The 24,616-nt window shown below is 45.8% G+C and overlaps 1 protein-coding gene across 1 annotated transcript in view; it reads left to right on the top strand.

The window, feature by feature from the left end:
* Positions 1–24,616, top strand: part of WDR70 (WD repeat domain 70) — a 214,460-nt gene that overhangs the window by 62,944 nt on the left and 126,900 nt on the right. The window lies entirely within an intron of this gene.

Below are 24,616 nucleotides of genomic sequence, written 5' to 3'. Positions count from 1 at the left end.
CCCCTTTACAGTCAACAGATTTTATCCTAAGACTACTAGACGCGACTGAACTCTCTGGACAACTACTCCAATTTTCCTTTGCATCACTTTGATATCTGCCGCCCGTTATATTATTATTATTATTCCTTTCTTGGTACGTTCTTTCCTTCCCGGAGAAGTTCTTTGCATTCCCTCTTAGTAAAGTAAACACGTCCTTACAACCCTATCTGGACCCCCGGAGCAGCCTCTCCTTTATCGCCACTTTGCTTTACAAGTTCCCCTTTTCGGTCTAGTTCCTCCCTTAATGCCTTTCATGCTTGTAATCGTCAGCTCATTATGGGGAAGTGCGGCAGGTTTGACACACTGAATGACTTGTAAGGTTCAGGAATCCTCTAAAGTGTCCTACATAGGGTCATGACACCGGCTCCCTCAGGTCCGTCTCAAGCCATTTACCCCTTTCATTGAGGTCGCTAACCTGCCCGCCTGCCATAACTTATCGCGGCTTTCCTCCTCTCATTCACTCGTCAGGAGGTTTCAGCTTCTAAAGAGCCCATAATGGTTTTCCTTTATAGGAGGAGCGGCTCTGTTTCTGGGATCTCATTCTGTTCCTACAGGCTCCAGCATATGTGGGTCTGTGTACGCAGAGCTATGGATGGGAGTGCATGGCATAAGAGATTGCCGGCTTGTGATAACGGGTCCCTGTCCCCGAGATCTGCTGAAATGGCCCCCAGGTACCAGTCACAGTGACGCCCATACCAGGGCAACTGCGCTTTGTAATGCAGCTGAGCCCATTAAATTGAATGGTTCTGAATGTAGTGGAGATGCAGTACCTGACACGGCCACAGTCGGGTGGATGTCGCTTTTCCTCCTAGTGCAGTGAGCGCTGCTGCTGCTTCTTAATTCTGCTGGTTTCCTACCAATCATCCATTGATGGCCAGTCCTATTGTATTTGGGCCACCCTGACATTTTAGACAAATTTATAAAAAAAATGTATATTCGTTGAAGAATCTTTTATTAAAAAAAAAAAAAAAAAAACTGTTTTGCAGCGTTGTACAGAGACTCACATCAGTCCCTGTCAGCAGTGGGGCTCACAATCTAATCTCCTTGTTTTACAAACACGTTTTACATAGGACACCAGTTGGTTTGTTAATGTACCTCTGTTCTAGTAGGAATAATAGAGGGATTGCACAACATGGGGACATAAGAATAGATTATTATTATTATTATTTTATGCACTTTTTATAGTGCTGACATATTCCTCAGCGCTTTACAGACATTAACATCACACTGTCCCCAATGGAGCTCAGTTTCACACTGGCGTTTCCCCTGCCGGATCCGTACTACAGTGCACACCCCTGTGCTGCCGGAAGTCCGCCCGGCCCCATTCACTATAATGGGGAGCGGTATAGTTCCGACAGCAGCACGGCAAATATGCCGAGAGGCGGACGGAAAAAAAAATTGCTCGTGGAACTCTGTGGAACCGTCGAAGATACAGTACAATTGCTCGGATATCTCTGGCAGCCCCATGGAGCTGAATGGATCGGCAGCATGCATACGTTTCTGCCACTCTATTGAAACAGTGGAGTACTCGCCCCTACTTGTGATTGGCTGTAGCCCCAGCATTTGCGCCAAACTCCGCGGTCATGCAGGGTTATTGCAGTTTCGTCCCATTCACTTAAATATATGTATGCCGTGTAGGTATATAGCCCCGTGTAAAGAGGCCCAATATATATCAGGCAGCTCTAAGTGGTTGGTTTAGATAATAAAATGCAGTGTGAACTGTCTCTTTCCAGGGTAATGTGTAGTATGATAGTAAAGGGAACCTGTCAGCTGGGTTGGGGCCACTAAGGTGCATGCCATTATGCCGCTGGGGTTTAGGGTCCCAAACCTGCCCAAAGCAAACCTATGCATCCTTGCAAAAGAATACTAATGGAAGATTGAACTTACTGGGGGAAGAGTCCAGGACTCTTCCACTACATCATCGGCTGCTTGCACATGTACCTGCAGTGCAGCCATCATCAGCCCTGTGTGCATGCTGGAGAAGAGTCCCGGACTCTTCTTCTAAGGGTACTCTCACACTTGTGTCAAACTTTTCCGGCATTGAGTTCCGTCCTAGGGGCTCTATACCGGAAAAGAACTGATCTGTTTTATCCCCATGCATTCTGAATGGAGAGTAATCCGTTTAGTATGGATTAGGATGTCTTCAGTTCAGTCACTGCATGCTGCGGTATTTTTCCGTCCAAAATTCCGGAACACTTGCTAGAATGCTGGATCCGGTATTATTTTCCATTGAAATGCATTAATGCCCCAAGTGTTCTGGAAAAACGGATCCGGTTTTGCGGTCTGCGTATGCGCAGACCTTTAAAAATTTGAAAAATATAAATACCGGATTCGTTTTTCCGGATGACAACTGGAGAGACGGATCCGGTATTACAATGCATTTGTGAGACTGGCGACAGAACTGCCTGCCGGAATCCAACAACACAAGTGTGAAAGTGCCCTAGTAAGTTTGATTTTCACTTACTGTTAGTTGTGGGGAAGGATGGGTTTGCTATGGGCAAGTTTGGGATCCTAAACCCCAGCTGCAAAACAGCATGCAGGTGGTCCCAAACTTGCTGATAGGTTCCCTTTAATTTCCAAACGTTGCAGTTTTTCCCCAGTGCTGATGTAACCCAGTATTCTATTATCTGTGTGAGATGAAGCCGTGAGGAGCAGGTTTATCGCATCCATATACATTAGCCGGCTCTCTCTTCCAGCAGGGTCACCTCCTTTGTTTTCGGGTCATTGGCTTTATTAGGTTTGTTAAAGGCCTGTGTATTTTAAACCGCTCATGTGATGTTTGACCTCCAGCTATAAAAAGGGAAGAAAAAAAAATAATTACTTCACGCATTTCTAACCCATTTGTGGTCCTGAGAAGCTTGAGTGAGATCTAATTACCTGGAGGAAACGTCAAGCACTATCTACAAAGACCCGGGGCACACCTAGAGTGTCTGGTATTGTGGGCGTCCAACATGGCGTGGAATTCCATAGGACGGGGAGGTCGTGTCACTTCACATTATAACACTGCTTGTTACCACGCCTGTTTATCTCAGTGCACCCATGTTAAATACCTAAAAAAAAAAAGTAAAGTGCACCCCCAGTGATGATGGCTCCTGCAGATGTCTGGTAGGAGGCACAGTGGCCATCATCGGTGGAGGTAGCAGTATAAAGCCAGCAAACATGATGTCATATAGCGATGGCCCATGCCCGTCTCCGCTTTGCTCTTCGGCAAGGCCACTGCTCTGCTCACCGGCTTCCCCATTCCTGCCTCTGGATTCCCTGGCGTCTCTCCCCTCCTGCCCGGTGCGCCCGGCCGGGGGAGTAGCCTCACTTCGCAGGCTATGGCCTGCCTGTCTCCTGCTGGCCTGTCCTTTCTCAGCCCATTGGGCACACCAGCTACTACTGCCTCCCCTGACCTCGACTTGTCCCTGACTATGTTTTTTCTTGATCGCTCCATGTTCTTCACCCACGTCTTGCAGCAGTCACTTGAACAGAGTCTTCAGCAAGTAGTAGCAGCCTGATGGTTCCCCAGGGGTTAAATGGTGAATACTATAGGAGGGTCTCACTTTGATAACTTAACCCCAAGCCAGATCTGTTCAAGTGACACAGTGGAGCCTTATCCACTTCATAACACTATGATTGGAGGTACCCTTAAAGAGATGTTTCATTGAATGGGTTGTCCAACCGATTTTCATATACCCTGGTTGAGATGGGGGTGTGTTCCTCTGTTCAGGATCCTCATTTCTTGGCCAGATTACAGAGCGGTTGGATAGAATCTCTCGCTCTGGTGATGTTTCCATTATACAAACGTATCTTCTGTGGACGATAAGTATCCTACCACTGGGACCTCCATCATTTATGAGTACAGGGGTCTCATGTCTCCATAGGAGTAGTAGCAGGTTGAGTATGTATCCTGCTACTCCATTCAGTCTTCATGGGGGCTGTTGGACTATTTCCAGGAATCCTATAGAGAGTGACTGGAGCAGCAGTATACATACCCAACCTGCCGGTCCATTCATACTGGGACATGGGACTCCCGTTCTTGTGATGGGTTCGAGTTCCAGTGGTTGGACCCCCAGTGATCAGACATTTATCCTTTTATCTTATGGATGGGGTTATATTTGTATTTTGGGAAACCCACCTTAAAGGGGTTGTCTAGGATATAGATACTGATTGCCTATCCTCAGGATGACATCAATGTTGGTCTGACACCCAGCACCCCACGTTGATCAGCTTTTCTCATGTAGCTCCGGCTCTGGAACCACACAGCTCCGTCCATTGTGTGGTGGATGGAGCTGGTTACCAATCACTTCAATGAGAGCCGCGCTGGAGTTACAAGGACAACTGATCAGCAGAGGTCCTTGGAGTCGAACCCCTTCAAATAGGTATTGATGACCTATCCTGAGTGTAGGCCAACAATATAAAAATCCAGGAATCCCCTTTAACGAGTCGGACATTGACTTTACAGGGTAGCTACCTATAGATGGCACTGGAGAGACCGCTTTCTTCCCTCTGGCGGATAGCTGATTTGCATACATTTCCCAGGGAGCATTGCTTGTAAGACTCCCTACACCTGCTGCCTACCAGATCTCCACAAGGAAAACCAGCACCTTCCAAGGAGAGAGGAAGGAAACCTGAGGAAACCCGGAGAACATCGGAAGAACAGGAACAATGGCAAAGTGACCACTGAATGTTGATTGAGAATGAGAAGTGCCCGGAGGGGCAGCAGGTTGATCTACTCTGTAATTTACAAGTCGCCCTTCTTTTTCTCATCGTACGTCTCATTTACAATCTTCAATTACATGAACTGAACACGCTCCTAATGATCATGTAATCAAGAGGCAAACTAAGGGAGATACTTAAACTGCTACTTACTGTCTAAACATGCAATCCTGCTAATTAGGTATCGCCGGCTATCACATTCGCAGCGGCTCGCCTTTCATCCTCCTCCGATGCTCAGGTTGGATTCCTGGCCGTAGCATAATACCCCCCATAAATAAGATCCGCTCCTGTCCTATACATTCATCCACTCACCCCCTAATGAGTATTCAACACCTTATGACATCTGGATCGGACCGAAACGTGTGTCAGCCTGCGTTTCTACGTTACCCTTAAAGCCTAAACCTATACCCCTTTTATGCCATTATCTGTTCTTGAGAAAGCTGGGTGATCATCAGTATGCTTTCCAGGCTCCTAAGTCTGTCTGCTCCACCATCCTGAGTTTGTCTTCTGGAAAGCTGGGTTGCAGACTCGGGGATCGATATTTCTTTGGTTATTTTTCGTCGGGCTGCATTCACATCGGCTGATTTTGATGCATTTTACACCCCCCCAATAATTGCATCAAGAAAGCCACAAACTGGAGCATGTGAATGCATCCTAATGGAACTGGTTTAACCAATAAAAGAAATGTATCGTCTTTACTTATTCAGTGAACCCCTTAAAGAGGTGTTCCACCTTTTATATAATGATGACTTAACCTCCAGATAGGTCATCAATCAATCAGATTGGTGGGAGTCTAAGATCCAAAACCCCCCCGCCAATCAGTTGCCGGAACTGGAAGCAGCATGGCCGCTACACAGTGGACGGAGCCTTCTGCTTCCTGTTCTGTTCACTGTACGGTTTCCAGACCCAGCGGCTGCCAAAAACTTCTGATCGTTGGTGTGCAGGTTGTCCGATCCCCACTGATTTGATATAGATGGCTAATCTGAAGGATATTTCACCAGTATCTGAAAGCTGGAATGCCCCATTAAGGATGCATGCGGACAAAGCAATCTTTTTAATTTTTATTTTTTGTACCACTGCCTTCCGAGAGCATTTAGTTTTTAACTTTAAGGGCTGTTTTTCATGGTGCAACCATTTTTTTTTTTTTTTGGTTTTTTTCATGGCACAATTTTAGGGTACATATTGAAGAAAAAAAGTTTTTGGGGGGGAAAGGGGGGATTGAACAAAAGAGCAATTCCTCACTTTTTGAGTTTTTTTGAGGCTTTGTGTTTACAGCATTCACAGTGTGATATAAATGACGTGTTGTAGGGGTTTTCCCATGATGACAACTTATGCCCTCACCTGTGCCTGATCGGCGGAGGTTCGACAGCTGGGGCTCCCGCTGATCACCCGAATGGAGGCCTGTGCTCCACATTTGAGTGGAACTGACAGACACGTGTATGTCCGCCACTGTTTACTTTTAACAGGACGGCGCAACGTGGTGGCTGAGCGCAGACGGCTGGATGTGCAGTTCCCTGGGCAATGGATTGGATGTAGAGGTCTGACCGAATGGTCCCCAAGGTCGCCAAATTTTGGATTTGGATTTTCTAAAATTTCTTGTGTAGGTAGAAAAAATGTGCAATGTGGCTCACCTGAAATGGCGAATCCTCCAGTGCTGTGAAGAAGCATCACATTGCAGTACTTCAGCGTGTTCACGAAGAACCGCCGAATGGTGGGCACATCAAATACGTCATGGAATAAAGCACTTTAGGAAACTTTGGCCTTGCGTAATTCCTAAACAGTTAGGCTACTTTCACACTTGCGGCAGAGGGATCCGGCAAGCAGTTCCGCATGCAAACGGACAGCATTTGTAGACGGATCCGGATGCTGATCCGTCTCACAAATGCATTGCAAGAACGCATCTGTCTCTCCATTTGTTATACGGACAAACTGATCCGTTTCTATTTTTTCTTCTACCCGATCCGGCATTCCGGTATTTTTTATGCCAGATCCGGCACTAATACATTTCAATGTAAATTAATGCCGGATCTGGCATTCTGGCAACTGATCCGGAATTTTGGACAGAGATAATACTGCAGCATGCTGCGGTATTTCCTCCGTCCAAAACGCCGTTCAGTGACTGAACTGAAGATATCCTGATGCATCCTGAACGTATTTCTCTCTATTCAGAATGCATTAGGATAAAACTGATCAGTTATTTTCCGGCATTAAGCCCCTATGATGGAACTCAATGGCGAAAAAGAAAAGCGCTAGTGTAAAAGTACCCCCAGGGTTACACTTGTGTGTTTCTGCATAAATTGTAGCCGAGATTGATATATCACATGAACCCCTTCTGTTTAGAAAAAAACAGAGCTGAGTCCAATATGGTGGACTTCAAGATGGCCACCGAAAACGTTTCCTCCACCAAATAATGCAGCCTCCCTACCAATTAATATGGTCACACATTGGAAGTTGATTTTCTACAAATTACATCAGTTGAAAGACTGACCAGACTTTTTTGAGCAGGTATAACTTGATGTTTTTGGGTTTTTTTGCATTTTTTGGAAGGCTCAGCGACCAAAAAAACAGCAGTTTTGGCATTTTTTTATGTATTTTTTTTTGTTTGTCATATTGGAAAAATAATGCATTAGTTTTATAATATGGGTCATTACGGGTGCGGCGATATAAAACGTGTAGATTTTTTTTATATATAATACACCGTTTTCTAATGTTTTTTCTAATGTTTTTCTAAGAAAGTTTTTATGATTATTTTATATATATACAATCTCAGGGTGGCAGATCTAGGCGTCCACACACCTTAGTAGACTAGGAGAGGAATAATATGTGTGCGGTAGATTTAGGTGTACCAATGGTGCCAACCCTTGTAAACATAGTCTAAGCCAGCTTGCTGTTGTCAGGGCATGCTTGGGGTTGTAGTCCTACAACCAGCTCTGGAAACCTCTGGCCTTATATACATAGTCACAAGCTGTTTTAGATGGCGCAGTACCAGGCTGAACCTATAGGGAGCGCTCTTTGACAGCACAGGGCTGGGTTACACATTAGACTGTCTCCACACACTGATACCTTGTGAAATGCAGTATCCGATATCCCACATTATCTCTAATAGTCACGGAGAGGCCTATTAGACTTACACTAAACAATAGGAAACTAAACTGTTACTTGCTGTCCGAGGCTGCGGAGTCACTAATTAGGGATCCTGTAACAATGTACATTCAGGTCTCCATTTCCTCCCGCCACGCTCCATCGAGCCGCTGCGTTTGTTTGGTTTGCATGGCAGCTGAGCTGAGGAGCATCTCAGCTATCAGGTGTAATTGATGAGAAGCTCGGTATAATCCGCTCTTTGTACACGGCCAGAAGTGTTTTACCTCTGGTTTTACAAGGGGCTTTATCTATGGAACTGCAGTGGTCGGGGGCACATGCACAGAAGGTGTATGTGCAGTATTATGAGCTGGGAGGACCCTGGTGCTCCTGGAGATGTAGACTGTGGTGTTGTGGTAAAGACGGAGGACTGTTGTCCCCTTCCTCCCCTACACTCACTAGACTGCTGGTGTCTAATAGCTCTTAGTAGAGTCTATGGAGGTAGTCTACTAGTTCCCTCTAGGTCTCGTGCAAGAAGGCAGTAGTCTAAAGTCACCATGATTGTTGCTGGAATTACGCTCATTGACAAATGTGTGACTGTACTGATGATAAATGGAAGTAATTACAATATAAGGGAAAAGATTATTGGGGAAACTGTACAATATAGGCTAATAGAAGGCTCTAGTACCCTGTTGGGCACCTCTAGTCTGGATACAAGATGGGATACAGCCTCTAGTCTGGATACAAGATGGGATACAGCCTCTAGTCTGGATACAAGATGGGATACAGCCTCTAGCCTGGATACAAGATGGGATACGGCCTCTAGCCTGGATACAAGATGAGATATGGCCCCTAGCCTGGATACAAGATGGGATACGGCCTCTAGCCTGGATACAAGATGGGATACAGCCTCTAGCATGGATACAAGATGAGATACAGCCTCTAGCCTGGATACAAGATGAGATACGGCCTCTAGCCTGGATACAAGATGAGATACGGCCTCTAGCCTGGATACAAGATGGGATACAGCCTCTAGCCTGGATACAAAATGAGATACGGCCTCTAGCCTGGATACAGGATCAGATACGGCCTCTGGCCTGGATACAAAATGAGATACGGCCTCTAGCCTGGATACAGGATGAGATATGGTTGGGTATGGAGGCATACAGGTTCCTGGTATCCTCTGGCACATTTGCCCCCAGAAGTTACAGCCGGGGCCCGTAGATCCTGCACACTCAAAGGCTGCTAAAGCTGGTGTCCCAGCTGGACCCATCAATGCTGGATTTGTGATAAATCTGGTGACCGGGCAGCCAAGGAAGTGCTGTAATCTGGAGGAGACTTTCCTAGGAAACCCTCGCTGTGTGCGGGCGAGAATTATTTTGATGAACAATGCCAGTTGGAAGCCCTGCCATGAGAGGAGCACATGTGGTGGCAGGATGTCCTGCACATATCACTGAGCTGTTAGTGTCCACTGCATTTCTGGGGTGTAAGAATATTACAGGTTATAGTTGGATTTCTGGGGAAGGGCCGTTGAGTTATTCTGATTGCCTGATTGTAGTTGGCAAGGATTTTTTTTCCCCATAAAATAATGAAAAACTGGACCTGGCGCCCATTTACTCACAATGATTTTCATATCGGGTCCGGCTATGGCCTGAATCCATTTAATTCCGATTTAGAGATCCTCTACCGGATCTCAAAACCGGAATGTCACAATGCAAGTGCGAAGCAGGCTTTTTACAAGAGCCTGTGAGTCCTGTTTCCTCCACCTACTCTTAGGGTCCATTCACACAATGGAAAATGGATCTGGATTAATTTTCAATGGGTCCGGAAAAGATGCGTGCAGCACACAGTTTGCTGTCTGCATCCGCACTTCAGTTCCGCATCCGCACTTCCATTCTGCAAAAAATAGAACATGTCTTATTCTTGTCCGCAGACACGGACAAGAAAAGGCATTTCTATTAAAGTGCCTGCCATGTGCGGTCCACAAAATGCGGAACGCACATGGTCGGTGTTTGTGTTTTGCGGACCGCAAAACACTTGCAGACGTGTGAATGGAACCTTAGAGAGAGCCTGTGAGTCCAGTTTCCTCCACTTAGTCTAAGAGAGAGCCTGTGAGTCCTGTTTCCTCCACCTACTCTTAGAGAGAACCTGTAAGTCCTGTTTCCTCCACCTACTCCTAGAGAGAACCTGTGAGTCCTGTTTCCTCCACCTACTCTTAGAGAGAACCTGTGAGTCCTGTTTCCTCCACCTACTCTTAGAGAGAACCTGTGAGTCCTGTTTCCTCCACCTACTCCTAGAGAGAACCTGTGAGTCCTGTTTCCTCCACCTACTCTTAGAGAGAGCCTGTGAGTCCAGTTTCCTCCACCTACTCTTAGAGAGAGCCTGTGAGTCCAGTTTCCTCCACCTACTCTTAGAGAGCGCCTGTGAGTCCGGTTTCCTCCACCTACTCTTAGAGAGAGCCTGTGAGTCCGGTTTCCTCCACCTACTCTTAGAGAGAGCCTGTGAGTCCGGTTTCCTCCACCTACTCTTAGAGAGAGCCTGTGAGTCCGGTTTCCTCCACCTACTCTTAGAGAGAGCCTGTGAGTCCGGTTTCCTCCACCTACTCTTAGAGAGAGCCTGTGAGTCCGGTTTCCTCCACCTACTCTTAGAGAGAGCCTGTCCTGTGAGTCCGGTTTCCTCCACCTACTCTTAGAGAGAGCCTGTGAGTCCGGTTTCCTCCACCTACTTCTTAGAGAGAGCCTGTGAGTCCGGTTTCCTCCACCTACTCTTAGAGAGAGCCTGTGAGTCCTGTTTCCTCCACCTACTCTTAGAGAGAGCCTGTGAGTCCTGTTTCCTCCACCTACTCTTAGAGAGAGCCTGTGAGTCCTGTTTCCTCCACCTACTCTTAGAGAGAGCCTGTGAGTCCTGTTTCCTCCACCTACTCCTAGAGAGAACCTGTGAGTCCTGTTTCCTCCACCTACTCTTAGAGAGAGCCTGTGAGTCCAGTTTCCTCCACCTACTCTTAGAGAGAGCCTGTGAGTCCAGTTTCCTCCACCTACTCTTAGAGAGAGCCTGTGAGTCCAGTTTCCTCCACCTACTCTTAGAGAGAGCCTGTGAGTCCGGTTTCCTCCACCTACTCTTAGAGAGAGCCTGTGAGTCCGGTTTCCTCCACCTACTCTTAGAGAGAGCCTGTGAGTCCGGTTTCCTCCACCTACTCTTAGAGAGAGCCTGTGAGTCCGGTTTCCTCCACCTACTCTTAGAGAGAGCCTGTGAGTCCGGTTTCCTCCACCTACTCTTAGAGAGAGCCTGTGAGTCCGGTTTCCTCCACCTATTCTTAGAGAGAGCCTGTGAGTCCTGTTTCCTCCACCTACTCTTAGAGAGAGCCTGTGAGTCCTGCTTCTACCACGCAGTCATAGGCAAAGCCTGGGAGTTCTGCTTCCTCCACCTACCTTAAAGGGAACCTGTCACCGGGATTTTGTGTATAGAGCTGAGGACATGTGCTGCTAGATGGCCGCTAGCACATCCGCAATACCCAGTCCCCATAGCTCTATGTGCTTTTATTGTGTAAAAAAACCCGATTTGATACATATGCAAATTAACCTGGGATGAGTCCTGTCCCGGACTCCTCTCACACACAGGACTCATCTCAGGTTAATTTGCATATGAATAAAATCTGTTTTTTTTTTACGCAATAAAAGCACACAGAGCTATGGTGACTGGGTATTGCTGATGTGCTAGCGGCCATCTAACAACCCATGTCCTCAGCTCTATACAAAAAATCCCGGTGACAGGTTCCCTTTAAAGGAAGCCTTTGAGTCCTTTTTCCTTCAGCTAATCTTAGAAAAAGCCTCTGAGTTCTGCTTCCTCTGTTCATTCCTATACAAAGCCTGCGAGTCCTGCATCTCCCACCCTCTCATAGAGAAAACTATGTAGAACATCCTTGGAATAGCCTTTTAATTCCCCTATGCAACCAGAACCTTGGAGAATATCCTATGAATTACACTTTATTCAACAGAAAAGAGTTTGGTACCGTGTTAGTTTCTGGCCTGAAGAAGGGACCTCAGAGTCTCGAAAGCTTGCCTTATAACATCATTTATTTTAGTTAGCCATTAAAAGGTATTAAATCACAATGTTCTATATTGTTTCTCTTTTTGGCTTACACTTTATTATAACCTTATAGCCATCAGTACAGGTAACTGTAGAAATAACTGCAGAAGTACATTTTTATCTTTTATCATTCTATAACTCTATTATTTTTGTATCTTTTAAGCCCATTCATTGCCATGTTTATGGAAAGTTCTTGTACTTAACAGCGTTGGAGTATTTTAGATTATGTGCCAAAATCATTTGTTCTGATCATAGATTATGAAACTCAAAGCCACTTGGACGCCCAGACCACTTTGCTGTGCTCACGTTGTGACCTCTCCTCACTTTATCCGTTCCTCATATTTTGTATTTTAATAGAACACTGAAGTTCAGATTTTGGCCTTTGTGTAGTGTGATATTCCCACTGCTGTCGAATATCCCTCAGGGTCATTGGTGACACAAGTCATAGGAAAGAGCCAGAACATCTTATTACAGCAAGTCTTTAGTAGGAGATTTATCTTTAAAGGGGAAATGTCATCAGATTGGTGTGTAAATTAGGTTTTTCTTATAAACCTTGTTTGTTTGTGGTGTTTTTGTTATTGTACTCAAAAATTGTCTTGAAATATTGTATTTCTAAGACTGGCCTCTAGAGATAAACTGACACTTCCTGTTACTGCTGATCACTTGTTGGCTTTGCTGTATAGAATGGGGCAGGCTGAGCAGAGTCATCTCATTGTCATTAGAGGGCAGGGAGTAATGGTGGTTCTGTTGTACTGCTGGAGGCCTAGATAAGGCACAAAGGGAACACTGAATACGTAGATAAAGCTTGGTATGCAGATCCCTATCACTCCCTGGTCTTTGGTGAAGGAGGGCTGTACTCCATTACTTCCTGTAGACTGTAATAATCTATAAAATCTCTGTCTTTTAGCTCCTATTCATTGTAGCTGCTGTAAAGCAAACACACAGGTGAATTCTCTATACAGACAATGCCAGAAGGAAGTGTTTGTCTTCAATATGGCCGCCAGCAGGGAATGTTTTTACCCCTTCAGGCTCTTGTGATTTTATTTTTTTGCGTTTTCATTTTTTTACTCCCTGCCATGCCATAACCTTTTTTTTTATTTTTTTATGCTTCCATTCCCATAGCTGTATGAGGCCTTATTTTTTGCGGGCTACGTTGTACTTTCTAAAGGCACTATTTACTGTTGCATTTGATGTAATGGGATGCTGGGAAAAATTGGGGTGGAATTGGAAAAAAATTCAATTTCTCCACAGTTTTATGTTTTTTTTCATTTACTTCATTCCCTATGTGGGAAAACTGACCTGTTCCCTTCATTCTCTGAATCAGCATGACTAGACCAATATCACAATTCTATAGTTTTTCTTGTGTTTTGAATAGTGAATTTATTTTTTCTTTTCATCACCATATTCATAACTTTTTTATAGTTACAGTATCTCACAAAATTCAGTCCACCCCTCACGTTTTTGTAAATATTTTATGACATCTTTTCATGGGACAGCGCTGAAGATCTGACACTTTGATACAATGTAACGCAGTCAGTGTGCGGCTTGTATAACTGTGTAAATTTGATGTGCCCTCAAAATAACTCAACACACAGACATTAATGTCTAAACCGCTGGCAACAAAAGTGAGTACACCCCTCAGTGAAAATGGCCAAATTGTGCCCAAAGTGTCAGTATTTAGTGTGACTACCATTATTTTCCAGCACTGCTTTAACTCTCTTGGGCATGGAGTTCACGAGAGCTTCACAGGTTCCACTGGAATCCTCTTCCATCCTCCATGACGACATCACGGAGCTGGTGGATGTTAGAGACCTTGCTCTCCTCCACCTTCCATTTGAGGATACTCCACAGATGCTCAAAAGGGTTTAGGTCTGGAGACATACTTTGCCAGTCCAGCACCTTTACCTTCAGTTTCTTTAGCAAGGCAGTGGTCGTCTTGGAGGTGTGTTTGGGGTCTTTATTGGCCCAGTTTGCAAAGGGAGGGGATTATGCTCCACTTCAGTATGTCACAGTACATGTTGGCATTCATGGTTCCCTCAATGAACCGTAGCTCCCCACAGCCGGCAGCACTCATGCAGCCCCAAACCATGACACTCCACCACCCTGCTTGACTGTAGGCAGGACACACTTGTCTTTGTACTCCTAACCTTGTTGCCGCCACACACGGTTGATACCATCTGAACCAAATAAGTTTATCTTGGTCTCGTCAGACCACAGGACATGGTTCTAGTAATCCATGTCCTTAATCTGCTTGTCTTCAGCAAACTGTTTGCAGGCTTTCTTGTGCATCATCTTTAGAAGAGGCTTCCTTCTGGGACGACAGCCATGCAGACCAATGTAATGCAGGGTGCGGCGTATGGTCTGAGCACTGACAGGCGGACCCCCCACCCCTTTAACCTCTGGAGAAATGCTAGCAGCACTCATACTTCAATTATGAAAAGACAACCTCTGGATATGACGCTGAGCTCGTGCACTATACTTCTTTGGTCGACCATGGCGAGGCCTGTTCTGACTGGAACCTGTCTTGTTTAACGCTGTATGGTCTTGGTCACCAATCTGCAGCTCAATTTCAGGGTGTTGGCAATCTTCTTATAGCCTCGGCCATCTATATGTAGAGCAACAATTCTCGTTTTCAGATCCTCAGAGAGTGCTTTGCCGTGAGGGGTCATGTTGAACTTCTAGTGAGCAGTATGAGAGTGTGTCACTTGCTCCCCATTCACACCTAAGACCTTGTAACACTAACAAGTCACATGACACCGGGGAGGGAAAATGGCTAATTGGGCACAATTTGGCCATTTTCACTTAGGGGGTGTACTCATTTTTGTTGCCAGCGGTTTAGACTTTATTGGCTGTGTGTTGAGTTAGTTTGAGGGCACCCCACGTTTACACTGTTATACAAGCTGTGCACTGACTACTTTTACAGGGGTGTACTCACTTTTGTGAGATACTGTATGTCTACGGAGCTGTGTTGGGGCTCATTTTTTACGGGATGATATATTGTTTTTATTGATACCATTTTAAAATGTGGATTACTTTTTATTCAATTTTTTTTAGGAGGTGAAGCAACGGATTTTTTTTTCCCATTTTGATTTTTCGCCTATGACAGCACCCCTGGAGAGACCGCCTCCACCTCCCCAGGACAGGAAACAGGAACCAGAACCGCCTTTCTGGTTCCTGTTTTCTGTCCTAAGGGGCAGGAGGGAATCTGATCCGCTGGAAAAAGATGAAGATGGAGCTGCGGGGGACCCTGCTGTGGTTATAGTGTGAGGAGGGTTACCCCGTGCGGCATAAGACTCCTTTAGGAGCCGCTGCAGCAGAAGTCTGGGCTCCCTTCTCTCTCCCTACCCCTTCTGTTCTCCTTCCCGGGTCCTGGGAGGGTTTTAGCCTTCCTGAGCTCCTGAGAACCTCTGCGGCCACGTTCGCATGTTCGGCCGCTTGCCCGCATGCAGTATTTCTTTACTTCCGGGTTGCGGCGGTGGAAGGAAGTTAACGCTGCGGACTGTAAGGGAGGGGGGGGGGGGGGGAGCTGGCTTGTGCACACTGACGAGAAAAGCCGAGTGGAAAAATTTGTCAGTTCCTCCATTCTGGCTTGTGTTTGCTGTAGGAACATGGAGCAGGCTCAGTGCGCTTAAACCACCAATGATGCATCGGTACCAGGGTGGGGTAAGAGGGATTTTACCCCAGCATAAATTTTTGCAATAATGCTCATGGGGTCATGTTTTGTTGCTTAGGTAGCTAAGGAGTCTTCTAGGAAGACCTCCAGAGTAAAAGAGAGGGGATGTGCTGTGTGTAAGAAGAAGCTGCCTTCTGCCTGGGCGAAACCCCTATGTCAAGGGTGTATCAGCAAGTTAATGAAGGAGGGAGCACGTCTTTAATGGGCAGCATTAAGCAGATGATCCATGAAGAGCTCAGAGAGTCGGTTAGCGGTTTGATAAAAAGCCGCCCCAGTACTTCTTTGGCTGCAGCTAATGACTCCCCCTCCAGTGACAGTGATATACTTTCTGGTTTTGAAGAAGAAGGAGAATGGGTGTCATCAGAGGAGTCTTCTGAGGACGAGGCCGCAGGGAAACCACTTTTTTATGTTCAGAACACTAACTTCCTAGTCAAGGCGGTTAGGGCTACCATGGGGTTGGATATTCAGAAGCCACAGCAGTCAGTCTAGGACTCTATATTTGTAGGTTTAGGTCCCAAGAAAAGAAAGGTGTTTGACGTGCATAAAAACATTCAGGCAGTGATCGCTAGAGAGTGGAAAAAAACCTGATCGGAAGCTTATTGTTCCTTCTTTGGTGAAGCGGAAGTATCCATTTGATGAAGAGATCTCCGCTCCTTGGGATAGGGCCTCTTTGAAGATATGGGTTCGCTTAAGGACCCGATGGACAAGAGAGCAGAGGTTTATTTAAAAAAGAATTGGGAAGCCTCTGCGGCGGCTTTTAAACCTGCCATTGCCGCTACGTCCGTTGCTAGGTCTCTAAAAGTGTGGATGGGGGAGTTAGAGGCTCACATTAAGGGGGGTCCCCCTAGGGACCAGTTACTTTCTTCCTTCCCTACTATAAATAATGCTTTAGATTTCCTAGCCGACGCTTCGGCGGACTCCTTAAGATTTTCCGCTAGGGCTTCCGCCATATCTAACTCTACCCGTAGGGCAATTTGGTTAAAAGGCTGGAATGGGGATACTAGTTCCAAGGCAAAGCTTTGTGCTATTCCTTGTCAGGGTGAGTTTTTGTTTGGATCCTTGACGATTTACTAGAAAAAGCCTCAGACAAGAAGAAAGGCTTTCCCTCTGTTAGTCAGCCCCCCAGAAGGCTATTACGTCCCAGATTTAATAAAGAAAGCTTTGAAGGGAAGGAAAGAGTGTAGCAGTTTACAGGTGCAGGTAGGAAAAGTAAGGGATTTTTTTTTTCCGGGTCAGATGCCTCAAAAAAGCAGTCCCAATGACGCCAGGGCCTCTGTCGGAGGTTGTCTGTCTCTTTTTGCTCTTCAATGGCAGAAGATCTCGAACAGCCTGTGGATAAATTCTGTGTTAGGGGAGGCCCTAAAGTTAAAATTTCTGAGTATTGCAGACAAAAGATTTGTAGTTACAGTCGGCCATCATCTCAAAAGTTTCTTCCCTAATAGAGAAAAAAGTGTTGGTAAGAGTTCCAGAGCAGGAAGTGACAAAAGGGGCTTTATTCACCCATTTTTCTTTCAGAAAACAGAATTGCTCGTTTCGGACTATAATAAACTTGAAGTGTCTGAACCGGTATCTGCTGTACGAGAGATTTCGTATGGAGTCCATCAGATCAGCTGTGAACAATCTTTTTCCGGACTGCTTTATGGCCACAGTAAACCTGAGGGATGCGTACTATCGTGTCCCTATCCATCCCAGCCACCAGATGTTTCTGAGGGTATTAGTCCAGTTAGAGAGAGACATTCTGCATCTTTAGTTCCAGGCCTTACCCTTTAGGCTCTCAAGCTCCGAGGGTTTTCACAAAGATTGTTTCAGAGATGATGGCTCACGTGAGGGAGAAGGAGATCGTCATTATACCATACCTGGACGATTTTCTTCTGGTGGCACGGTCAAGTCAGATTCTTCAGGGGCAGATTGCCTGGTTGAGGGAGGTTCTAGAGAAGCTGGGATGGGCGATAAACCTAGAAAAATCCAGTTTATGCCTGAGCCAGAGATGCAGCGTCCTAGGAATGATTTTGGACCCCAGTTCCCAGAGGTGCCTGCTACCCCTGCAAAAAGCCTTACTTATCAGATGAAGAGTTCAGCTACTTTACTCGCGTTCATCATTCACCTTAAGAGAGGCCATGTCCGTGCTGGGTCTCATGACAGCCGCTATTCCGGGAGTAGAATGGGCCCAGTACCATTCAAGGCTTCTTCAGCTTCAGATCCTGCGGGATTAAGACAGATGTTTCCCCTCTCTGGACACAGAGATCTCTCTATCACCCCAGACTCTAGATTCCTTGGGGTGGTGGATGGATCTAAAAAACCTAGAGAAAGGGGTTCCTTGGATCAGGGAGGCCGTTCTCCCCTTGACCACAGATGCGAGCCCATCCGGTTGGGGAGCCCACGTGGGGTCCCTGTAGTTCCAGGGGAACTGGGACAGTTTTTCTCTGTCCCAGTCTCACAATTTCAAGGAATTTAATGCAATCAGAATAGCCTTAGTACAGAGTCTCCCGGCTATCAGGGGCAGAAACGTGAGAGTCTACTCAGACAACACTACAGCAGTGGCGTATATCAATCGTCAGGGAGGTACAAGGGCTCAGGGCTTCATGAGACTCACTCATCAGATATTCAGTATAGCAGAAGCTTCTCTATTATCCCTGTCTGCGGTACATCTAAGGCATGGGTGTCAAACATGCGGCCCGCAATGAATATCTTTGCGGCCCGGCAAAGATGCAGCATCGCAGACTGCTATGTATGAGCCGGGAGAGAGGAGGGGCTGGAGTCCGTAACTAGGGGCGGGGCCCGGTGCAGTCACTGTACTCTTACACCGGGCCCCGCCGCTCACCAAAGTATTTATAAATGTGAATCCTTATCCTGTTATTAAGTTGAACTAACGCTGCCCTCTCCCATGTTCCCATGTCCCCCTTACTTAAGCTTCAATAGCAGGCAGAGAGGACAGCAGCAGTAACGTCACTCACTGACTGTAGAGCGCCTGCTCCGCCCACTTTATGAATGAAGCAGGCGGAGCAGACGCGCGACGTCAGTGAGTGACGTTACTGGTGCCGTCCGCTCTGCCTGCTATGGAAGCGTGTTCGTAAGTGCTGTGGGGATACAGGGGAACATGGGAGAGGGCAGCGTTAGTTCAACTTAATAACAGGATAAGGATTCACGTTTATAAATACTTCGGTGAGCAGAGGGCCGGTGTATTGGGGGACACTGTTATGAGGGGGATCTGTGGATGACATATAGCAGTGTCATCCACAGATCCCCCCCATAACAGTTCCATCCACAGATCCCCCCACCTCATAACAATGCCATCCACAGATATCCCACCCCATAGCAGTACCATCCACAGATATCCCACCCCATAACAGTTCCATCCACAGATCCCCCACCTCATAACAATGACATCCACAGATCCCCCATAACAGCACCATCCACAGATCCCCCACCCCATAACAATGCCATCCACAGATCCCCCCACCCCATAACAATGCCATCCACAGATATCCCACCCCATAGCAGTACCATCCACAGATCCTCCATAACAGTGCCATCCACAGATCCTCCATAACAGTGCCATCCACAGATCCCCCATAACAGTGCCATCCACAGATCCCCCATAACAGTGCCATCCACAGGTCCCCCATAACAGTGCCATCCACAGATCCCCCATAACAGTGCCATCCACAGATCCCCCATAACAGTGCCATCCACAGATCCCCCATAACAGTGCCATCCACAGATCCCCCATAACAGTGCCATCCACAGGTCCCCCATAACAGTGCCATCCACAGGTCCTCCATAACAGTGCCATCCACAGATCCCCCATAACAGTGCCATCCACAGATCCCCCCATAACAGTGCCATCCACAGATCCCCCATAACAGTGCCATCCACAGATCCCCCATAACAGTGCCATCCACAGGTCCCCCATAACAGTGCCATCCACAGATCCCCCACATGACAGTGCCATCCACAGATCCCTCACATGACAGTGCGTCATCCACAGATCCCCCATAATAGTGTCACGCACAGACCACCATTAATTCAAAGCCCACCAAAAGCACAACTTTTGGTTAAAAATATTTTTTTCTTATTTTCCTCCTCAAAAACCTAGGCGCGTCTTATAGTGAAGTTTAATATTTGTGTGTGTGTGTATATATATATATATATATATATATATATATATATATAATATAATAATCATTCCTCCTTGGTGGTTTTATCGTGAATACATTTTCACTTTTTGATATTTGTTGATTTATTACCGAGTTGCCACGTCGGCTTGGTCTTGCGGTTTAGCTGGTTTCCTAGTAACCACAATATTTTTGCGAGCATCATTACGTCATAACGACACCTGCGGCTTCCCGTTCCCGTTTTTTTTTTTTTTTTTGATGCGGCCCACATAAACTTAAATTTTGTTTTTTTGGCCCATGTTAGCCTTTGAGTTTGACATGCTTGATCTAAGGGGTTCAGACAATGTGAAAGTAGACTTCCTCAGTCGTCGTCATCTATACCAGGGAGAGTGGTCCCTAGATCAGGGGGTTTTCAATCAGGTTGCAGTGTTGTGGGGGACTCAGGAGATAGATCTCTTTGCCACCAGGTCAAACAGAAAGGTAGAGGTCTTCTTTTCCCTATCTCCAGGGGAGCATCTGAGAGCAGTGGACACATTGGCCCAATCATGGAGGCAGGGTCTTCTTTATGCCTTTCCCCCCTTAAAGTTGTTACCAAGGGTCCTCAGGAACATCAGAGAGGAGGGAGCCACGGTAATAGTTATAACGCCCTTTTGGCCGAGACGGGTGTGGTTTTCCTGGCTCCACAGGATGTCAATAGCGACCCCATGGGTGCTTCCGGAGTCTCAGGAGCTTCTGTCTGAGGGTCCAGTCTTTCACCCAGAAGTGAAAAATCTGCACCTGACTGTCTGGTTGTTAAGAGGAAGATTTTAATGAAAAGAGGTCTGTGAGGATGTAGTTAACACTCTGTTGGCGAGTCGGAAGAAGGTCACGTCTAATATCTACTTGAGAGTTTAGAGGGACTTTTTCAGATTTGCCAAAAGACCGGTGGATGTAATAGAAGTTCCTGACATCCCACTCATATTAGATATCCTGCAGGAGGGATGGAAGAAAAAACTTAGGCCTAGCACTTTGAAGGTCCAAATTTCAGCTTTAAGTGCTTTGTTTGAGTTTAAGTTAGCAGAACATCTTTGGGTTAAGGGCTTTATAACAGCAGTGTCTAAGTTATTTCCGGTCTGTAAAAATAGAGTTCCTTCCTGGGATTTAAATTTGGTCCTCTCTTCTCTCACTTCAGTACCCTTCGAGCCTATTGATGAGATCTCCCCAATGATGCTCTCCCTAAAACTTGCGTTCCTTCTGGCCATTACTTCGGCTAGAAGGGTTAGTGAGATCTCTGCTCTCTCGGTTGACCCTCCCTACTTGGTGATCTTGGAGGATCGGGTGGTGATTTCTCCTGATCCTTCTTTTTTACCAAAAGTCTCTTCACACTTTCACCGTTTTCAGGAGATAGTGTTACCTTCCTTCTGTGCTTCTCCTAAAAATAAGAAGGAATCAATTTAACTGTTTAGATGTATTTTGCTAAATCTACAGGTCATTCAGCCTTGGAGGTCCTCCTCTCGTCTGTTGCTTTTGTTTCAGGGACCTAAGAAGGAATCCGCAGCATCTTCTCAGACTATAGCTAGGTGGATTAGACAAGCTATTTCCTTGGCTTACTCTTCTAGGGGAGTTTTTCCGCCCTCCGGGTTTGGGGCTCACTCTTCGAGATCAGTCTCCACTTCATGGGCAGAGAGAGCTTCAGCTTCTATAGAGAAAATTTGTAGGGCAGCTACCTGGAGCTCTCCTCATACTTTTTTTAGGCACCATAGACTTATCGGTAAACGGAAAGAAGTGTGTGTGTGTATGTATGTGTGTATATATATATATATATATATATATATATATATACACAGTACAGACCAAAAGTTTGGACAGACCTTCCCATTCAAAGAGTTTTCTTTATTTTCATGACTATGAAAATTGTAGATTCACACTGAAGGCATCAAAACTATGAATTAACACATGTGGAATTATATACATAACAAAAAAGTGTGAAACAACTGAAAATATGTCATATTCTAGGTCAGGGCTGGCCAGCCTGCGGCTCTCCAGCTGTTGCAAAACTACAACTCCCAGCATGCCCAGACAGCCTACAGCTATCAGTCTACAGCATGGCATGGTGGGAATTGTAGTTTTACAACAGCTGGAGAGCCGCAGGTTGGCCAGCCCTGTTCTAGGTTCTTCAAAGTAGCCACCTTTTGCTTTGATTACTGCTTTGCTCACTCTTGGCATTCTCTTGATGAGCTTCAAGAGGTAGTCACCTGAAATGGTCTTCCAACAGTCTTGAAGGAGTTCCCAGAGATCCTTAGCACTTGTTGGTCCTTTTGCCTTCACTCTGCGGTCCAGCTCACCCCAAACCATCTCGATTGGGTTCAGGTCCGGTGACTGTGGAGGTCAGGTCATCTGGCGCAGCACCGCATCACTCTCCTTCATGGTCAACAAGCCCTTACACAGCCTGGAGGTGTGTTTTGGGTCATTGTCCTGTTGAAAAATAAATGATGGTCCAACTAAACGCAAACCGGATGGAATAGCATGCCGCTGCAAGATGCTGTGGTAGCCATGCTGGTTCAGTATGCCTTCAATTTTGAATAAATCCCCAACAGTGTCACCAGCAAAGCACCCCCACACCATCACACCTCCTCCTCCATGCTTCACAGTAGGAACCAGGCATGTAGAGTCCATCCGTTCACCTTTTCTGCGTCGCACAAAGACACGGTGGTTGGAACCCAAGATCTCAAATTTGGACTCGTCAGACCAAAGCACAGATTTCCATTGGTCTAATGTCCATTCCTTGTGTTCTTTAGCCCAAACAAGTCTCTTCTGCTTGTTGCCTGTCCTTAGCAGTGGTTTCCTAGCAGATATTCTACCATGAAGGCTTGATTCACACAGTCTCCTCTTAACAGTTGTTCTAGAGATGTGTCTGCTGCTAGAACTGTGTGTGGCATTGACCTGGTCTCTAATCTGAGCTGCTGTTAACCTGCGATTTCTGAGGCTGGTGACTCGGATGAACTTATCCTCCGCAGCAGAGGTGACTCTTGGTCTTCCTTTCCTGGGGCGGTCCGCATGTGAGCCAGTTTCTTTGTAGCAGCGCTTGATGGTTTTTGTGACTGCACTTGGGGACACTTTCAAAGTTTTCCCAATTTTTCGGACTGACTGACCTTCATTTCTTAAAGTAATGATGGCCACTCGTTTTTCTTTACTTAGCTGCTTTTTTCTTGCCATAATACAAATTCTAACAGTCTATTCAGTAGGACTATCAGCTGTGTATCCACCTGACTTCTCCACAACGCAACTGATGGTCCCAACCCCATTTATAAGGCAAGAAATCCCACTTATTAAACCTGACAGGTCACACCTGTGAAGTGAAGACCATTTCAGGTGACTACCTCTTGAAGCTCATCAAGAGAATGCAAAGAGTGTGCAAAGCAGTAATCAAAGCAAAAGGTGGCTACTTTGAAGAACCTAGAATATGACATATTTTCAGTTGTTTCACACTTTTTTGTTATGTATATAATTCCACATGTGTTAATTCATAGTTTTGATGCCTTCAGTGTGAATCTACAATTTTCATAGTCATGAAAATAAAGAAAACTCTTTGAATGAGAAGGTGTGTCCAAACTTTTGGTCTGTACTGTATATATATATAAGGAAAAAGTCCAGTGGGAGCACCAACCCAGGTGTGGGTGCAGGGTCCAACGTAGGGCAACGGCAATCCCCAATAATATAGGTCAAAGAAGTAGGACTGCACTCCGGAATCGTGATAAAACAATAGTGATTTATTCACCCATAATCTGGCAAATCTTGCGACGTTTCGGCTCACAAGAGCCTTCCTCGAGGAAGGCTCTTGTGAGCCGAAACGTCGCAAGATTTGCCAGATTATGGGTGAATAAATCACTATTGTTTTATCACGATTCCGGAGTGCAGTCCTACTTCTTTGACATATATATATATATATAAATCCAGAAAAAGGACGGCACTCCGGTCTGATGAAAGTGAGGTTATTCTTTATTCAACCATACGGTGCACCGTATGGTTGAATAAAGAATAACCTCACCTTCATCAGACCGGAGTGCCGTCCTTTTTCTGGATTTATTAATTGGGGTAAGAAGTCGATTCCCCTGGAACGTGCACCCATTTTTTCCATTGTAGTCAGTGCCGCCATTTTTCTTCTATATATATATATATATATATATATATATATATATATATATATATATATACACTCACCTAAAGAATTATTAGGAACACCTGTTCTATTTCTCATTTAATGCGAGATTATCTCGATTATCTCTTTAATTATCTCGTCAACCAATCACATGGCAGTTGCTTCAATGCATGTAGGGTTGTCGTCCTGGTCAAGTCAATCTCCTGAACTTCAAACTGAATGTCAGAATAGGAAAGAAAGGTGGGCTACAACAGCAGAAGACCCCACCGGGTACCACTCATCTCCACGACAAATAGGAAAAAGAGGCTACAATTTGCACGAGCTCACCAAAATTGGACTGTTGAAGACTGGAAAAATGTTGCCTGGTCTGATGAGTCTCGATTTCGGTTGAGACATTCAAATGGTAGAGTCCGAATTTGGCGTAAACAGAATGAGAACATGTATCCATCATGCCTTGTTACCACTGTGCAGGCTGGTGGTGGTGGTGTAATGGTGTGGGGGATGTTTTCTGGGCACACTTTAGGCCCCTTAGTGCCAATTGGCCATCGTTTAAATGCCACGGGCTACCTGAGCATTGTTTCTGACCATATCCATCCCTTCATGACCACCATGTACCCATCCTCTGATGGCTACTTCCAGCAGGATAATGCACCATGTCACAAAGCTCGAATCATTTCAAATTGGTTTCTTGAACATGACAATGAGTTCACTGTACTAAAATGGCCCCCACAGTCACCAGATCTCAACGCAATAGAGCATCTTTAGGATGTGGTGGAACGGGAGCTT

The sequence above is a fragment of the Bufo gargarizans genome, chromosome 5 (genome assembly GCF_014858855.1).
Source record: "Bufo gargarizans isolate SCDJY-AF-19 chromosome 5, ASM1485885v1, whole genome shotgun sequence".
In the NCBI taxonomy this organism is placed as follows: Eukaryota; Metazoa; Chordata; class Amphibia; order Anura; family Bufonidae; genus Bufo; species Bufo gargarizans.
Note: the sequence above shows the minus strand (reverse complement) of the source record. Positions and strands in the feature narration are given on the sequence as shown.